Here is an 18431-nt window from a genome sequence, read left to right as displayed (position 1 = left end):
GGCCATTTCGTTCTGGGCCGAGAAAAATGGCAAACCGAAAATCAAAATGCAGCCTCCACATACGGCGGCCGCCGGCATCCCGCGGGCTCCCGATCCAGGTCCACTGCCTCACTTCGGCCTGCATCTCCAGCGCGGACAAGAATCTGGTCGCCATGTACGCCGGAGGGCACCGCCCTGGCCCTGGCTACCCTTTTCTGGGAGGCTACCTCATCTACGACGCCAGGAATGACTCCATCTCTGCGATCCCCGAGCTCCCCTACGACCACTTTCTAGCCGAACTCGTCATGTTCGCCGCCATCGTCATGTGCGCCGCCGGGAACTACGACTACTTTCTTGCCGAACTCGTCAGGGTATGGCCACAATGCTCCGAAGCTGCGCTCTGGCTGTGGAGGCTGTCCGTCAAAAAATGGGCCTTGCATCCCAGTCGCCTGCCCCTGCCATCCAACACCACCAGCCACTTCTCTTCTAACTTGTGCTTCTCTTGTCTGGGCTCTATCCTCTGCTGGGTGGATCTGCTCAAAGGCATGGTGCTCTGTGATCTGAAACAAAACTGCAAGTTCAGCTTTATTCCGTTGCCAAAATATTGTCCACCCTATAATCTCTACAGCAACAAGTATAGATACGGCTCTGCCGAGGAGTTCCGTTCCATGGCCTGTGTTGATGGCGAAATCATGTTTGTCGCTCTGGATGAATATGATAAACACCAGCCTGACCTCCAGGCCAGCAAAGGATTGTATCTGACCATCTGGACTCTGTCCCATGACCTCTCAGGGTGGAAGCAAAGCCACAAGTACAATGTTGAAAACATCTGGGCAAGCGAGGCCTACAAGCCTGCTGGTGTAAGAAATCTTCCTCCGTCGTTACCTGTTCTGAGCATCCATGAAGATGGCGTCGTCTACCTAGTCTTAAATGATCTCAGGGAGTTGGACCATTGCCTAGAGTACGTAGGCCAGTGGATGGTTCGGGTCGACATAGGCAATGACAAGGTCCAGTTGTATCCACTTGATGAAGAGAATTCTGTTACTTCCCAGCTCGTTGCCATTGAGTTCAGTGCGCAACGACAACATTTATAGGATCACCCGGTGTTGCTACCACCACTAAGCATCGTTTCATTTGCACACTACTGCCATTTTATTTATGTTGCCCAATTAATTAATAGGAAATTGTTAATGTTGACAGTTTAAACCACCAATCAGATTGGTCTTTTTCTTTTTTTAAATTGTTTTTATGGTAATTATAGCCTAACATATGCTCACACTAAAAGCACTATATTTGACGGACATCTCTATTTGCTTTTGCGCAGAGAGATAGAAGCAAGTGAGTTGGGGGATTTGGAAATATGCACATAGCAGATGTATGTTAGATATTCCAAACGTTAGATTAGAATCATAGTCGGATTAGTCCTAGAGTACTAGTACGTATCGGTCATAAAGTCTTTGTAATAGCTATTATAAATAAAAAGTAAAAGGCCCCTGAGAAGCTACGGGCAAGGGGGCAAAAATATTATCTCGTGTCTTTGTGTGCTGTCCTTTGGTGTAGTTTCGATCAAGAGATATCGAGCCGACGGAATACATCAGTTCCGTAGCTAGTTAGTCCAACAATCCATCCACCAGCTAGCTTGTTTGCTTTTAGCTCGTATATGCATATTCTATTCTAGTTTTAGCTAGTTGCGTTGACGTACTACGGCGATTTGATCTACAGCAAGCGGAGAGTTCCAACAATCGGTATCAGAGCTAGGTTCAAGGTCGTCGGGTGAGCGCTGTGATTGCGTGGAGTGATGATCAAGATCATGGCTGAAAAAGGTGGAAGCGTGTTTGTCACGTACCCGATGCTGACGAAGAGCAACTACTCGATTTGGGCGATCAAGATGAAAGCGTTGATGCGCGCACAAGGAGTTTGGGATGCGGTGGAATCGACCGTCTCAGGCAAGGTGGACGACATGATGGATCAGAAGGCATTGACGGCTATCTATCAAAGTATCCCGGATGATGTGTTTGCCTTCATTGCTGAGAGGACGACATCACATGAAGCTTGGGAGGCGATAAAGATGAATCGGCTTGGAGACGATCGCATCAAGCAGGCGAGGTTGCAAACCCTCAAGTCCGAGTTCGAGAGGCTCAAGATGAAGGACACGGAAACAATCGATGACTTTGCTCTCCAGATGACAACAATCGCCAATGGGATACGAGGGCTTGGAGAAAAGTTTGAGGAGATAAGTGCGGTCAAGAAAATTCTTCGAGCTGTTCCTTCAAAGTTTCTCCAGATTGCATCTGCCATAGAGAAGTTTGGTGATTTCAAAACGATGACTATGGAGGAAGTCACGGGAAGGTTGAAGGTTCATGAAGAACGACTGCGTGGCTATGTCCAGGATGACCAAGACGGCGAACAACTTTTGTTGACAAGATCGGAGTGGAGAGCAAGAGAGCGTCGTCGTGATAAGTCCAAGGACAAGTGCTTCAATTGCCAAGACCTAGGACATCATGCTTATGAGTGTCCTGAAAAGAAGAGGGGACAGAAGAAGAAAAATCTGGCGGATTGCAATCTCATCCAGGATGATGAGGATGATCCGAGATTGTTCTAAAGGATAAAAAAAGAAAAAAAGAGTCATCTTGTTTTTTTTGCGTCGTCTAGTCAAAGGAGTCACAAGCAGTGTACATGGTGTTCCGTGAGTCATATCCATGTCCTCGTGGAGCGTCCTGGTTGCGGCCAGTATGGATTCGGTGTGATGCCGAAGGCGGACGATGGTAGGCGAAGCCATCGTAAAGCGAGGAGGTGTGCGAGCAATGGAGAGTGGATCTATTGCAAGCAAGTATAAGAAGTATGGTGCGAACCGAGTGTAAGGCGGCGGCCAAGCAATGGCGGTGGCACAACATTGTAGAGCAAGGAGGTTCTACATGTTTCCAGACGGGTCATACTCAATGTACGGATATGATGGTTAGTTGATGTATCGACAAGTCGTGTCTTAGTGTTTTTTTAATATGTTAGTGGAGTCTACATATTGTTGGTGAGTCCAGTTCATGTCGTCTACGTGTCTCGATGAGGAGACCAATCTCAAGCGTGTAGTGGGACGATGACCAGTGAAGGGGAGCCTCTTCAATGAGGACCTGTCTCTACATGGGACGGTGTGTGATCCGTTCGCATATATTGCGTTAGGGGTGACCGATGGTGTCGCCTGGCAGCGTGACTGGGAGTCTGGATCATACGTTGAGTTGAGTCTGTAAGTCGGCAAGTTGTAATTAGGGGGAGATTGTGGTGAGCAATCTGGCCTGTCAGTTAGACTTGTCATGGTCGAGTCGGTAAGTATATAAGTTTGGACTAGGGGGAGATTGTTAGATATTCCAAACGTTAGATTAGAATCATAGTCGGATTAGTCCTAGAGTACTAGTACGTATCGGTCATAAAGTCTTTGTAATAGCTATTATAAATAAAAAGGAAAATGCCCCTGAGAAGCTACGGGTAGGGGGGCAAAAATATTATCTCGTGTCTTTGTGTGCTGTCCTTTGGTGTAGTTTCGATCAAGAGATATCGAGCCGACGGAATACATCAGTTCCGTAGCTAGTTAGTCCAACAATCCATCCACCAGCTAGCTTGTTTGCTTTTAGCTCGTATATGCATATTCTATTCTAGTTTTAGCTAGTTGCGTTGACGTACTACGGCGATTTGATCTACAGCAAGCGGAGAGTTCCAACAATGTACGTGTAGTTTCTTTCTGAACTCGGAATGGCAAGTCCATTCAAATATGCACATAGCAGATGAAGCTTAATTTCAAACTAGAGCTGTGCACTTAAAAGTGTCTGAATGAAAGATTTTGGTAACACATTTGAATAGGAAATGGCAAAGGTTGACGGTTTAAACCACAAATTACAGAGGTCGCAGCAGATGTACATACCTCGCTCTTTTTTTCTTTTTAAAATTGTTTTTAGGATAATTCTGACCTGACATATGTTTGAAAGTTCTCTATTTTTCTTTTTGCAAAGTGAGTTGGTGGTATGTGGGAAGAGGATGTAGCTTTTTTGCAGTTACACGTCTCTAATTGACACATCCTTCTTTTTAAGATGTGCGCCGGTAGCCATATTTTATTTGTATTGACATGAGCAAGCAAATAGTATGAGACAAGGATACATATGATGACACTATTGCATCCTGACAACATAGAAGCCCCTGAGAAAATATAAGACAAAAGATCCTCGGAGGGCCCTATCTTCCGCACGGCCACCAGGCACCCAGAGCCTCACCAGTCACCACTGGCCTAACTAAACTCGGGACCTGAAGAAACCCCTTGCCTAGAGGTGTTAGTGAGTCGCAATACCGACTGAAAATATATTCGCTCTCAGACTGCTCCCTTAGCTTCTCGAGCATCGGATCCGGGGGTGAAGCCAAGCCGCTTACAAAGAGGTGATCAAATCCCCTTGCCTCGTACTCACAATCGCTCGGCCCTTATCGAGTAGCTTGCCATAACTCAGGGTGGACACGGTCCGGGCCGGTCCGGTCCCGGTCCGAGCCGGCGTTTGGACCGGCCGCCGGCGGTCCGGTCCGGACCGGACCGAGCAGGCTGGCGGTCCTCTTTTCAGGGACCGCACCGGCGAGGCAAAAGCCCGGGCCGGACCGGCGGACCGGCCAACAGCTCACCGGCGGCGAGATGGTGACCATGGCATCGGCTATCGAGGGCTGTAGGTCGTAATCGGAAGCGGAGACAGAGGGAATAGGTGCGGGCACTCATGTAGAGCTCGATACCGAGGTCGGGGAGGCCGGAGAAGCAGCGATGGCGACGGAATCGACGACGAACGGCGACGGCCGGAGCTGGAGATGGAGCAAGATCCCGTCTGATTCGTGGCGAATCCCATCGATTTGTTACGGGGGGGAGGAGATCCGATGCTTGTGAAGCTCCTGGACATGGTGGTTCGTCCTGGAGAGGACAGTGGCCACGTCCTCCTCCATCTCGTGCTCTGGACAGCGGCGGCGAAGGCATAGCACGTCTCCCCCGCCACGCCTGAGCCGCCACACCTGCAGCACGCCCCCGGCAGTCCTCCAGCACGCCCCTGCCATGCCTCCAGCACGCCCCCGCTATGCCTCGCCATGCCCCGGCCGTGCTCTCGCCATGCCGCGGCCGTGCTCTCGCCATGCCGCTGGTGAACTGTTCGGTCCGCTCAGTCGGACCGGGCTTTAACCGGACCGGACCGAGAAAAATTCGATCTTCTTTTGAGGGACCGGACCGGCCGGTTTTTGTGGTCGGGCCTGGACCGAGCCGGCTCGGACCGAGCGGTCCACGAGCGGGCCACGAAGCCCGCTCGGTACGTCCAGGCTGAGCCATAACCACAACACCATGCCGAAGTGTCGGACCACTACTGCCGCAAAGAGCCAAAATCCACAAGCCTCTCGTTGGTGCTGCTTAAGCCTCCTACGAGAAAGAGCAAGGGCCGGGACACCCTTATTTCGAGCACCACATCCCGCTCCTTCCAAGTATTGGCACCAAGGACATCGAACAAGTGTGTCGTCAACACCCAGCGTGATGAGCCTTCCTAGCCTTTGTACACGGCAAACATGGATCTAGGATTCTCCCAACCTCCACCCACGCCCCTCCCCCAAACGGTCGCCGGAGGCGAGGCAATCCATGAGAAGTTCAGGGAGAGAAGGATCAAGCTGCCTTCTACAAAAAGCATTTAATGATGATACTCTGTCAGAGGCGAGGGAATCCCACGGAAGCGAGGGGAGAGAAGGACCGAATCGCCTTCTACAAAAAAACATTTATTGATGATACTTTGAGATATGATATTTGGCCTAGGTCCATTGGAGACATTTAGTGTTAGTAGTTAAACTGAATGGTTATTTCTATTTAGTGGCATCTTTTGGATTGTAATTGAATGTTAGTTCATATCTTTTGTATTTCCCATTTTATGTTAAGTTCATGTATTGTTCTTATTGTGTTGATTAGGGTTACATGCATCATTTTTAATTGATATAGTTTTAAAACAATATTAGATGTTTCAAACTATTTGATAGTCACCATGCTTTTATGCTATGCTTACCCATCATTTAGATAATGTTGATAGGACAAACAAATGCATTATATGTCGGAGGCAATAATATTGACAAGACAAATGTACCAAACAACATAAATTCTAGATGCAGTGTGTGTACAAAGAAAAGCGTGCATATTTAATACTGTAAGTGCTGGTTAAACTCTTGTCTTAACCAAAATAAAACATATTTTGAGACAGTGATTTGTTATGGATGGCGAAGCCTTCTTGATTGTACATTCGATCTTCTATCTGAGGGACTGATCAAAGGATTGTTTGCGGGAGAAAATTCTCGGGGTTGAGAGGATGCAAATTCCTACCTTCGGGGATCCACACCAACATCTTTACCAACTCTATTTTTGTTACGGTTACAAGTTGGTAATGATCTTTCGAACCTTGTATGCATCTTCATAGTGGTACTTGGTTGGTACGTAGGACGGAATTTTTTGTTTTCTGTCACTTTACTCAACAACCAGACTAGACGGAATTTTTTGTTTTCTGTCACTTTACTCAACAACCAGACTAGACATCTACGAGCCAGTTATGTGATGAAAGATCATCTATAACCAGAATTTCCTAATACGGGTCCCTATACATCCGCGACCGCACCTGGGCGTGCCCGTGAACAATTACCGGGTGGACCTCAAATCTTAGCATTTGCAACCAAAATTCCTATATTCAAAACAACTAATCCATACAACACATGCACATCTATAATTTTGGTCAAATATAGTTCAATGCACACAAATATAAATTGTTCGGACTTAATAAAACATATCAAAACATACTTCAAACATAAATATAGTTCGTAGTGCATGATTAAAAGTTGAATGTGAAGTTTATTGATTGTCAGAGTAGACCCACATATGCTGTAGAAGATCATTCAGAAGTTGCATATGCACCTGTTGATCTCGTAGTTGGCGATGCATCTCCAGAAAGTAGACAATGATGTCTGTCTCTTATTTCGGGAGGCGGGCATGAGTTCCGGGATCTCAAAATGATGGGGGTGCGCTGTCCTTTCACTCTCATCCACGACGGTCATGTTGTGCAAGATTACACAACATGTCATTAGCTTCCAAAGTGTCTCTGATTCCCACATCATCGCAACTCCACGAAAAATACCCCAACAAGATTGGAGCACAGCAAATGCCCTATTTACATACTTCCTAGTTTCCTCTTGCATTGTTGCTACACAATTTTGTTTGTTGCCTTGGGGGATCAAATATGGTATTCACGAATGTTGCCTACTGAGGATATATACCATCGGCAAGGTAGTACTCCATGTTGTAATTGTGTCTGTTGACGGTACATTTGCACCGTGGGGCTTCTCCATCATAGTCTCAGGAACAAAGGAGATCTTTGGAGCACATTGTTGTCATTGCACGAACCTGTTGTGCCTAAGAAATCATGCCAAATACACAAGTCATGCGATGCCACTTCTTCAAGTATAATGGTGGCTTCTTTCACATGACCTTGGTATTCTTGGTATTGCATACGCGAGCTTCAAGAAGGGGAGGAGGCCGTGGAGCGCCTGGAGAGAGAACCCCGTCCAGCTCTTCTTGCACGATGGCGAGACCCTGACGTAGACGGACAGTATGGAAACGTTTGTGAGGTAAGACATGGCTTTGGCCAGCGCCGCCCCTCTGATCCCCAGCCGCAGCCTGTACACCAGCGCCCAACACACCACCACGTGGCTCACCACGGTGGTGCCGGAGCTGAGCATCACCGGCACCACCAGCTTGTGCGCCTGCAGGAACCGGTGTTGGCCCACACCGCCGCGATCGGGACGCTCACCAGGCCCAGACCAGCATCGCCCTCTGCTTGTACACCCCGAGCATGTCGTCCTGGTTTGCTCCAAAGGCCTGCCCGCACAGGGTGTCCAGGGCCAAGGACATGCCCCTCTGCTCCCACGTACGCGCGGACCGACGTAAGTGTGCAAGCCAGGTTGAAGAACTTATTAGCTCTAATGGTAAGTAGGACGGCTAGATGGTGCAGTACCAGGAAGCTGAAGCCAGTGATGATGGCGAATGAGCTGGCTATGGAGGCGCTGGCCAGCGCGAGCTTGCCAAGGTGGCCAACGGCCGACCGAACATCACGGAGATCATCTGGATGACACTCTGCAGCAGGCATCCCACGATGAGGGGCCCGGCGAGGCGGAGCTGTCTCTTTGCCTCGCTCGTCGCCAGCAGCAGGTCCACGACCACGGCCGTGCCGGGGGGGCAGAGGTTCCATGTTTAACTCCGTCGGGGAGCTACCTACGCTGGCCCGCCGAACGCCGCCATGCAACCCTTTCCAGATCGAGGAAGGGAGAGAAGGGAACGGGTCAGATCGCCGTTCGTGTCAGATCGAGGGAGAGAAGGGAACGGGAGGGAGAGAAGGGAACATGTCAGATGGCCCATTATCGAGGGAGAGAAGGGAATGGGTCAAATCGCCCATTATCCAGGTAGATCACGTCGTATTGCCGTTTCACGCTCAGATCGCGTGGCGGGGAGCCTTGCGGGGCGATATGTAACGGGCGTGTTCTGGGGAGGAGATCGAGAGAAGGGGATCAGCTTGGAGGCAGGAGGAGGAAGGAGGCTATTCTTTGCCGTTTTTTGGGGGCCCCTTGCTCACGTACGCACGCCAACAACGTTTGCTACGGAGCTCGTGGTCCGGGTCATTCCAGGATTCTCCCAAGCCAGCCGTTGGAGGTCTAATCCTGTTCCTGGCCTAGCCGCCACCATCGATATTCCCCAAATACCTTCTCCATCCACCCAACCCTAGTCCCTAGATGGCCGCTTTAGCCCCTTGGATAGTTCTGCTCCACCGCGAGATTGATTTCTGCTCCGACGAGGCGGTATGCGGCGGAGAGCCAATCGCCCATCCATGGGGATTCTCGGAAGGAATAAGAGGACCACAAACCCGCAAAGCCATGAGCGACGAAGCCATCAACTACCTGCGGACCTTCAAGGCCCGCGCAGTCGTCGCCAATCCGCCAAAGCTCTCCTTCCTCCGCATACTGGTGCTGCCGAAATCCCTCTGGCTCCCGGCGCCATTCATGGGCCTCCACTCGGGCCGCATCTCCAGCATGGACAAGAACCTGGTCGCCCTCTATGCCGGCGGGTACCGCAGCCCTGGTTCTACTTTGCCGGGAGGCTATCTCATCTACGAGGGTCAATAGCTCATTTGCGACACATTTGACGCGGAATGGAAGCAGTGCGACGTTGTTGATCAAAATTGCTCTGGTGCGACATCTTTGAAGCAAACAATAGCTACAATGCGACATGGCTTTGTTTAACCATGAAATGCAAAACTCAAGGGGTTAAGTTATGACACGCAGGACCCACCAGTTATCCACGTCAACATGAGACCCACCACTTACTCGCATGTGTGCGGGACCCACAACTTATCCACATAAGCATGGACGTGCTCATCAGCGTGCCCGGACCCGAGCCAGCCCATCCTCCCCCATTGCTTGCCCTTCCTCCTTTCCCCCACCTTCTTCTTCCTCTTCTCCGGCGAGGAAGCGCGTCGCCGGCGAGTGATGTCTAACCCTACTTCTAACTTATATGCTGAAATATAGCAGCATACCTAACCAGTAGTACTTCTAACAGCCCCTGACGGCGCACTTCAATTGTTCTTGAGGTTCTTCAGGCGCTCTGAGCGGCGCACCACACCCACCACCGGCTTCTTTGGCTCCCTCTTCTTCTTCTTGTTTCCGCCAGTGAAGACTGGCGGAATGATCTGCACTTCAGGGTCAAGGACGGTGACCGGCAGCGCGGGGACAACATCGGTCACCCTCTTCGTCCTCGAGGAAAGACGAGTAGGATCCGGCTGTGGTGCCGTCATCCTAGATGAGCGGTACATCCACCACCTTGTGCGTTGCGTCGGGTCGGTGGTACGCTGCACCTCCCTCATCGCCCAAAGGATGACAGCGGAAGGTGGGACGCAGTAGCCGGGGGGAAGGCACAGAGCTTCTCGTCCTCTCGCATCACCTTGATCAGGCCACGGGCGTGGTTCCGCATCATCTCGATGCTTGGGAACCAGCCCGTGATTTCACGAAGCTGTTCACGGATCTCTTGGTTGTCGCCGGCGAGATCTTGCACGGCCTTGTGCCAGCCAATGCTCTGGTCCATGGCGCCGGCGGTCGCATCGTGTGGGAGAGAGGAGATGGGGGAGAGCGAAGAGACGGAGGGTGGCAGTTTCTGTGTAGGAGGAGATGGGGGAGTGGTGCGAAGAGATAGTGGGTGGGTGTGTGGTCTTTTCATCATTTACAGTAGCCTGCCTCACAAACCGAAACGGCCACCGCTTGCAAACAGAAGTAGTATTTTTTTTATGGGAACGCAAGGATTCAGTAACATGACAAGTTACCCAGTTCCTATTGGCCTACATCAAATTTATCTTAAACAAACGGCTTTACATATTTGTTGCATGCTTACCAATTTAAAAAGCTCTCAGTTCCCAGCTAACATATATGAACTAGATAGAACATCAATATATATATATAACATAAATAGTAGCAGGGCATTACATAAACACGACATATATAGTACCATTACATCGATAAATAAGAACGACATAGATAGTACGATTACATAGATATATAAGACAACTAGATAAACTCCTCCTCCTCCATGGCACCACCGGGTACTCCAAGCTCCAAGGCAAACTCCTCCTCCAAAGTGCCCAACTCCTTCACTCGTCGTCGTCGTCGGTGCGGTATGCGAGAGTGTGCATGCTGCCGTTGGGGAAGATGTTGTCCAGATCCGTGAAGATGTTGTATGTTGTGAATGCGATAAACTCGCATCCACATCCAAAACACGACCGAGGAGGTGGTAAGCATCGAAGTTGTTGGTGAACCTCACAATAAGGCCGATAGGATAGCCATTGTTGGTCAGCTCCTCCACGTGGAACATCACCGGAGAACCCCTGGGGAATTGGCGGTAGCCGGCGGAGAGGAAGAACTCGGTGAGCTCCCTTGCACCCCTCCACCTCGAGATCGCCCACACCCGTAGGGTGTTCTCCACCTGGACTTGGGGAGGGTAGAGCATCTCGGGGACGGTGGGCGGCACACGGTAGGTCATCCCGGTGTAGTTCATCTTCCGGCGTGAGAGGTGGAGAAGATGGACTAGGAGATGCAGAAGAAGGCCGGGTGGGAGAAGATGATGTTAGGGGGTGCTTAAATAGGGGTGCTAGCCATGGTGTGCATCGAGTGTGAAACGGCTACCGCATGGCATCGACTGTGTACACACCCCACGTAGCACATGGTCAATGAAACAGGGTACATGTCACACAAGATCAATTAAATCGCGTCGCACATGCGGAATTAGAACGCGCCAAAAGATGACTACTGCGTCGGTCGGGTTGGGCGACGAGCTTCTGCATGGCCGAGCCGCTGCGTGCCTGTGTTGCGTCAGTTGGGTTGCTGCTCTCTATGGCGTCGGGCGTGCTCCCGCTCGATCGATGCGCATGCATGCAGTGTCGGCAGGGAGAGCGAGGGGAGGCAGGGCTACGGGCGAGCGAGGGGAGGTAGGGCTATGCGCATGCATGCAAGGCTGGTACGCTGTGAGGTCCAACGGATAAAAGGGTGGGCCGTCTTTAATTAAGCCCAACAACGCATGCACGCGTCTTCTCGTCGAGCAATAAAAAAGAGGGCTAAAAAGGCCAGCCAATCAGAGTGAAGGCCACGGATCGCTGCTGACATAGCCCTAATGCGCGATCCAGACCATCCATTCACGGCGATCCAATGGTTCCATGGGGTGCTGGGTTTTGAGAGGTTTGGACGGGGTTTTGAGGGGTTTTGATGGGGTTTTGAGAGGTTTTCAAGGGTTAGGGTAGAGCATAACTAATTCAAAAAAAAACTTGTGCCAATCATCATTATATGTGACTAGGTTGTTAGGAAAAATAATAAACTTGGACTATGAAGTTTTCATAAAAACCCTTCACAAAAGTGGCTATCACGTACGAGGTTGTATGGTTTTCAAAAGTTAGGGTTGACTATAACTAATTCAAAAAAAATCAAAAAAATATAAAACTTGTACCAATCATCTTTCTATGTGACTAGGTTGATAGGAAAAATAATAAACTTGGACTATGAAGTTTTTCATGAAAAACCCTTCACAAAAGTGGCTATCACGTACGAGGTTGTACGGATTTTAAAAGTTAGGGTTGACTATAACTAATTTAAAAAAATCAAAAAAATATAAAACTTATGCCGATCATTTTTCTATGTGACTAGGTTGATAGGAAAAATAATAAACTTGGACTATGAAGTTTTTTATGAAAAACCCTTCACAAAAGTGGCTATCACGTACGAGGTTGTACGGTTTTCAAAAGTTAGGGTTGACTATAATTAATTCAAAAAAATCAAAAAAATATAAAACTTGTGATAATCATCATTATATGTGACTAGGTTGCTAGGAAAAATAATAAACTTGGACTATGAAATTTTTCATGAAAAACCCTTCACAAAAGTGGCTATCACGTAGGAGGTTGTACGGTTTTCAAAAGTTAGGGTTGACTATAACTAATTTAAAAAAATCAAAAAAATATAAAACTTGTTTCAATTATTTTTCTATATGACTAAGATGTCAAGTTTCATTTTTTGGCTCATTTGGAGAAGGTAGAAAAAAACTTGCTTACAAATGGGGCTTTGCACGGGGGCTTGGAGGGGGCTTTTGTAGCTCATTTGGAGCACATTTTTCATGTCTAAAGTTTCACATAATAAAAGTTCTCCGATTAATCACCTAACATGTGTAATAGTACATAAATCATTGTAACACCATACCACATACCAAATAACTTCAAATTTGAATTTTGGCTCAAATTTGAATTTTGTCTCAGACTTGAAATTTGTCTCAAACTTGAATAGTACTACACAAATACATTTCATATGAAAAATACAACACCATACCACATACCAAATAACTTCAAATTTGAATTTTGGCTCAAATTTGAATTTGGTCTCAAATTGGAAATTTGTCTCAACACCGAGTTCACTTCACTTCAGCTTCTTCTTCTTCTTCTTTTTATCAGAGCTTCTCTTTACCACTATGCCCAGTTCACTCAAGCTCTTGGTTTTCATCACTGCATCAACTGGAATATCATCAAGCTCAGTTGGCAGCAGAACTTACAATATAGGCTTAGTTGGTATCACATCTTCTGGAAAAACAGGGTTAGGCAACACAACTTCTAATATAGGCTCAGCTTGCACAACATCAGCTGGAAGATAATCATTTAGCACCAAATCCTTATCTTGCTCATTTTGCACCACATCTTCTTGAAAAACAGGTTTAGGCAATACAACTTCTAATATAGGCTCATCTGGCAGAACATCAGCTGGAAGATAATCATTTGGCACCAGATCCATATCTTGCTCATTTTGCACCACATCTTGATTTTGCAGCACATCCAAGTCTTGCTCATTTTGGACCACATCTTCATTTTGGAACACATCCAAGTCTTGTTGCTCATTTTGCAGCACATCCAAGTCTTGCTCATTTTGCTCAGTTTGCATTGTTTCACCATAACTTCTCTTTTTTCTACAACCATTGCCTCTTGTCTTTTTCTTTGGCCAGCAATCTTCAACAACAAGGGGCTCAGCTGCACACTTCCTCCTAAAAAATATAAGCATGTCAATTGGTTTGTAATTGAAAAATGCACCCAAATAGTAAACATAAAAAACATTAGCACACATACTTTAGCCTTTTATGAGTGTAACAACACTTGGAAGATCCAGCTCGGTGCCCAAGTTCCTGGCACAACTTGCATCTATTTTTGTTACCTTTTTGGGACCTCTTTGGTTTTCCATCCTTCTTTCCCTTCCCTTTTTTACTACTCCCACCTCTCTCAAACCATGCCTTGAATCTGCTCTCTTTAGGCCTACCAGCCTTTCTTTTTGTTAGGGGAGGACACATGGAAAATTCTATGTCCACTTCAGGCCAATGAGGCTGATCTGTAAGTGCTGGAATTGGAGTTGCATATGCAGCCTTGAATTTTGCTACTGAGTAATATTCGTGCAAATAAGGGTGCATGTTTATCTTTGGCCGGGAGGCCAAGAAAAGTATGGCATGATCACATGGTTTCCCAGTGTGTTTCCACTCCAAACAAGTGCACTCATGCATTTCAGTGTTAACAACATGCCTTCTACCAGTTTTGGTATCTCTAACTTCAGCACCCCACACAGAAGATTTTTCAACAGATAAATGTGTAAGATTTCTGCTCCTCTTGACCACCTGTTGTACCACTACAGGAAGCTTGTCCCCTTGCAGACAATCACCAATCCTTCTTCTCAATTCCCACAAGGGCATGATCATGATCCTGATTTGGTCAACCATGTCATGCAGAGGTAGGTTTTTCAAATGCTTCACCTTGTTGTTAAAACTTTCTGCCAAGTTGTTGTTGATATGATCACACTTGATGGCAGTGTTAAATCCTGACCTATACCATAATAGAGAATGGTAGGTGTTCACCCATGGACCAAATTCAGGTCATGCTGTCATTATCTTACCAAGATGATATGAATATGTCTGTTTAGTGTAAGATCTTGCTGCTGGCCACATGCGACCAAATTCTTCCCCTCTTAACTTTTTGATCAAATTCATCCACATATGGCCGAAGCACTCTCTCTACTCACAATGGGAGAACACATTCTTGACTGCATTTTCTAGCCCTTTGCATGCATCTGTGTGGACTGCCAAAGGTGACACTGGACCTATGCATCTCTTCAACTGCATCATGAACCATGTCCATGAGACCTCTGTTTCTGACTGAAACAAGCCAATAGCAACAAGGAACATCCAGTTGTGTCCATCTAAAGCATTGCAAGCTGCCAATTGACCATTCCACTTGCCGGTCAAAAACGATGAGTCTATGCTCAAATATGGACGACAAGCTGCCTTGAAGCCATCGATGCAAGGCTTTAAAGCCATAAAAAACTTTGAGAAAAGGACTCTTCCTTCCTCTGTTACCTCAGTATCTATCTCCACAACACTGCCAGGTGACCTCTTCTCCACCTCTGCTTTGAAATTACAAAGCATCCTAAATGTATTTGCCCAGTCACCATATAATTCTTTCATTGCCCTTTGTTTTGCCTTCCACACAGTGTTATACTTCACCTTAATTGGGTACTGCTTTTCCAAGTCTACTTTAAGTTTCTTTGCAGTAGTATTTGGTTTCTTGGCTAAAATAGGAGTGATCTTTTCTGCAATCCAAAGTTGTGATGTCATGGTTGATACTCTCCGTGAACTTGTAATACAAGTATGTTGGTGTGGGATTTGATTGACCCTAATGATACTTCCATTAGGTTGGCGTCTAGCAGATATGTACCACTTGCAAGGCTTGACACTTCCATCAAAAACTCTGCATCTTGCATAAAACTTTTTTTCTGTCAGTCCACTTTGCCTTGGCATCAAACTCATGTTTGATGGCATAAGTCTTGAAACACATTCTAAATTCATCCATGTTTGGGAACAACTTCCCTACTACTATAACAGTATTTTCCTTGTCATAGACATTTACCAACTCATCATCATGTGCATCATCAACATCATCTGCAGCATCTTCCATCAGCTGTCCATCCACATCTTCACATATATCTCTTTTAACATCAGTAATCATACTAGTTTCATCATTCTCTACCTTATCTTCATCAGGTACTGGAATGCCAAAAATTTTGGCCATCTCAGTGCCATCCGTTGATGCAATGACTAAATCAGTTGGTTCATTTCATTCAACCGAATTCCAATCAACAGAAAGAACCCTTGCAACACCATCAGAGCCCTCTTGTGCATCTGCATCAGCCCCCTCATGTAATACTGTCACCTCACCCAGACACATGGGCATTATTTGCCTCTCTGAAGCCCAACCATCATCTACCATTTGTGCAGCCAATTTTGAGGAAACATATCCAACCTTAGAATCTGATTTCAGATCAACCAGCTCTGCACGAAACGTAGTTTGTTTGGTTGTCCAGCCATTTTGTTGATCGATTTCATCAACCATCTCTTCGCCATCCTCAATTCTCACATACTCTCCTTTTCAATTATCAAACCATAACAATGCTACCTCTCGCTCTGGACCCCAAAAAATGCTCTCCCTAATTTTTGCCACCACATTCCTCACGACCTTCTCTTCCATGCTCTGTAGTTCTTGTGGATCAATCTCTGATAATTCAACCTCCCATTTCACAATTGTATCTCCCTCTATGCCCCGCACGCTACCATCACTTAGCTTCGCCTTAGAAGGAAAGAATTCGATAGTGAATTCAAATGTCCGAGCATCATCGGCCCTGTTTTTCAATGGCGCGCACTGTGAGCTAGCGGAAGCAGACGAGGCACAAATCGCATAGGATGGAAAGGATGCACAAATTACCTAGTCAACATTGTTGTTGTCTCTCGCGGCTCCATCACCTTTAGCCCCCCTTCGCCCCACCCAAATCTGGATCAAATCGACCAAAAAACAAAGGAGGGAAATAGGAACTACAGTGAGATCTAACTCGACACAGAAGGGAACGGGTTGGACAAGGGTTCCGGATTCACTCACCACAACCGCCGCCGTCGCCGAGATCGAAAGCTCTGTCGCTGCAACAAAAGCGCCGCCGCCATCTTCGGCTCACCGCCGGGAACGGAAAGGAGGGAGCAACAAAGCTTCAGACGGGCGGTTCAGACAGACAGGCCAGGCACAGGGACACGTCTCACCCGATGCACTGCCAAGTGGGACCCGTAAGTAGATGCACTGTCAAGTGGGGCCGTAAGTAGATGCACTGCCAAGTAGGACCCACATGTCTTAAACATAACCTCACTCCCGTTGACGACCATTTTAATCGCCCGAGTGGGCCTTTGGCTATTTGGACCACAGAAACGTCACACAAGATCCAATTCGCATTTAAAATGTGTCGCACATGATCCAATTCGCATCAAATGTGTGGAGCTATTGACCCCATCTACGACGCCACCATGGACTCCCTCTCCGTCATCCCCCGTCTCCCCGATGACTTGCATGGAGCCATGGGGCATCAGTCGGCCGTCGTCATGTGCGAGTTCGACGCCCATGGGGAGGGCTACCTTCTCGCCGAGCTCGTCCTTCCACGATTCTCCCAGGCCGGGGTCTGCCTGTGGGTCTTGCTGTCCGGGAACCATCCCCTTCCATCCAGCAGCTTCTCCGTTTACTCGTGTTTCTCTTATCGGGGCTCTATCCTTTGCTGGGTGGATCTTCACAAAGGCATGTTGCTATGTGATCTTGCACACCAAGCAGGCTGCAACAACATGTTCCAGTTCATCAAGTTGCCACAAGAATGTCCAACCTATGATGATGAGTATCCAAACAGCGTCCGCCCGGAGGAGTTCCGTTCCATGGCTTGTGTTTGTGCTGGCCACATCAAGCTCATCGCCATGGATGAATATGGATTGGAGCTGACCGTTCTGGACGCTGTCGCCTGACCTCTCAGGCTGGATCATAAACTGCAAGTACAATGTCGAAAAAATCTGAGCAAACGTCAACTACCAATCTGCTGATTTGAGACCGCTTCCTCCGTCGCTCCCTGTCCTGAGCATCCACGAAGACGGCGTCGTGTACTTAGTCATGAATGATGAAACCATCGTGGACCATCGACTAGAGCACAAAGGACAGTATTTGCTTCGTGTCGATATGGAGAACGACGAGGTCCAGATCTCTCCCCAGCCTACAAGGCGTATTGATTCCCAAATCTTTGCCTGTGAGTTCAGTGCGCACCGACAACGTTTACAACATCACCCTGCCGGTACTACCACCACCACTAAACATACTACTGTCATTTTATTTGAATAATTAATGTGTCCACTATCGCTGAACATGCTTTCATTTGCAGGCATGCTACTACTGTAATTTGCACTCGGTTTGAAAATGATTAACATTCCACTACTTTCCCATGCTGCATAATAACTACTCCCTCCGTCTCAAAATAACTGTCTCAACTTTGTACTAGCTCTAGTATAAAATTGTACTAAGCTTAAGACACTTATTTTGGGATGGAGGGAGTACTATATATATACTCCCTTCATCTTAAAATTCTTGTCTTTGGTTTGTCTAAAAATTGATATAACTAAATACTAAAACATGTCTACATACATTCATTTTTAGATAAATCTAAAACAAGATTTTTAAGACGAAAGGAGTATGTAATGGACATCTTTATTTGTTTTTTCTTGGTTTCCACAGATTTCCATTTTTTCACTTATTTTTACTAATATCCTTTGTTTTTTCAAATAAAAATGTAGACATGTCTAGAAAAAAACAAAATATACTAGTAAAAAAAGGTGCAAAAAATGGATATCAGTGAAAACCAAGAAAGAAACAAAATAACGATGAAACAATGAAAACAAAGAACAAAACAAAGAAAATGGAATATAAATAAAGCAAGAAAGGAAAGAAAAAACCCAGTAAAAACAGAGAAATAAA

At 47.0% G+C, this 18431-nt stretch overlaps 1 pseudogene; it reads right to left on the bottom strand.

Moving 5' to 3' along the window:
- Positions 1 to 7458: 7458 nt before the first annotated feature.
- Positions 7459 to 16971, bottom strand: LOC123425213 (annotated as a pseudogene).
- Positions 16972 to 18431: the final 1460 nt, after the last annotated feature.

Source organism: Hordeum vulgare, chromosome 2H (assembly GCF_904849725.1).
Source record: "Hordeum vulgare subsp. vulgare chromosome 2H, MorexV3_pseudomolecules_assembly, whole genome shotgun sequence".
NCBI lineage: Eukaryota > Viridiplantae > Streptophyta > Magnoliopsida > Poales > Poaceae > Hordeum > Hordeum vulgare.
This window is presented reverse-complemented; position numbering and strand designations above follow the sequence as displayed.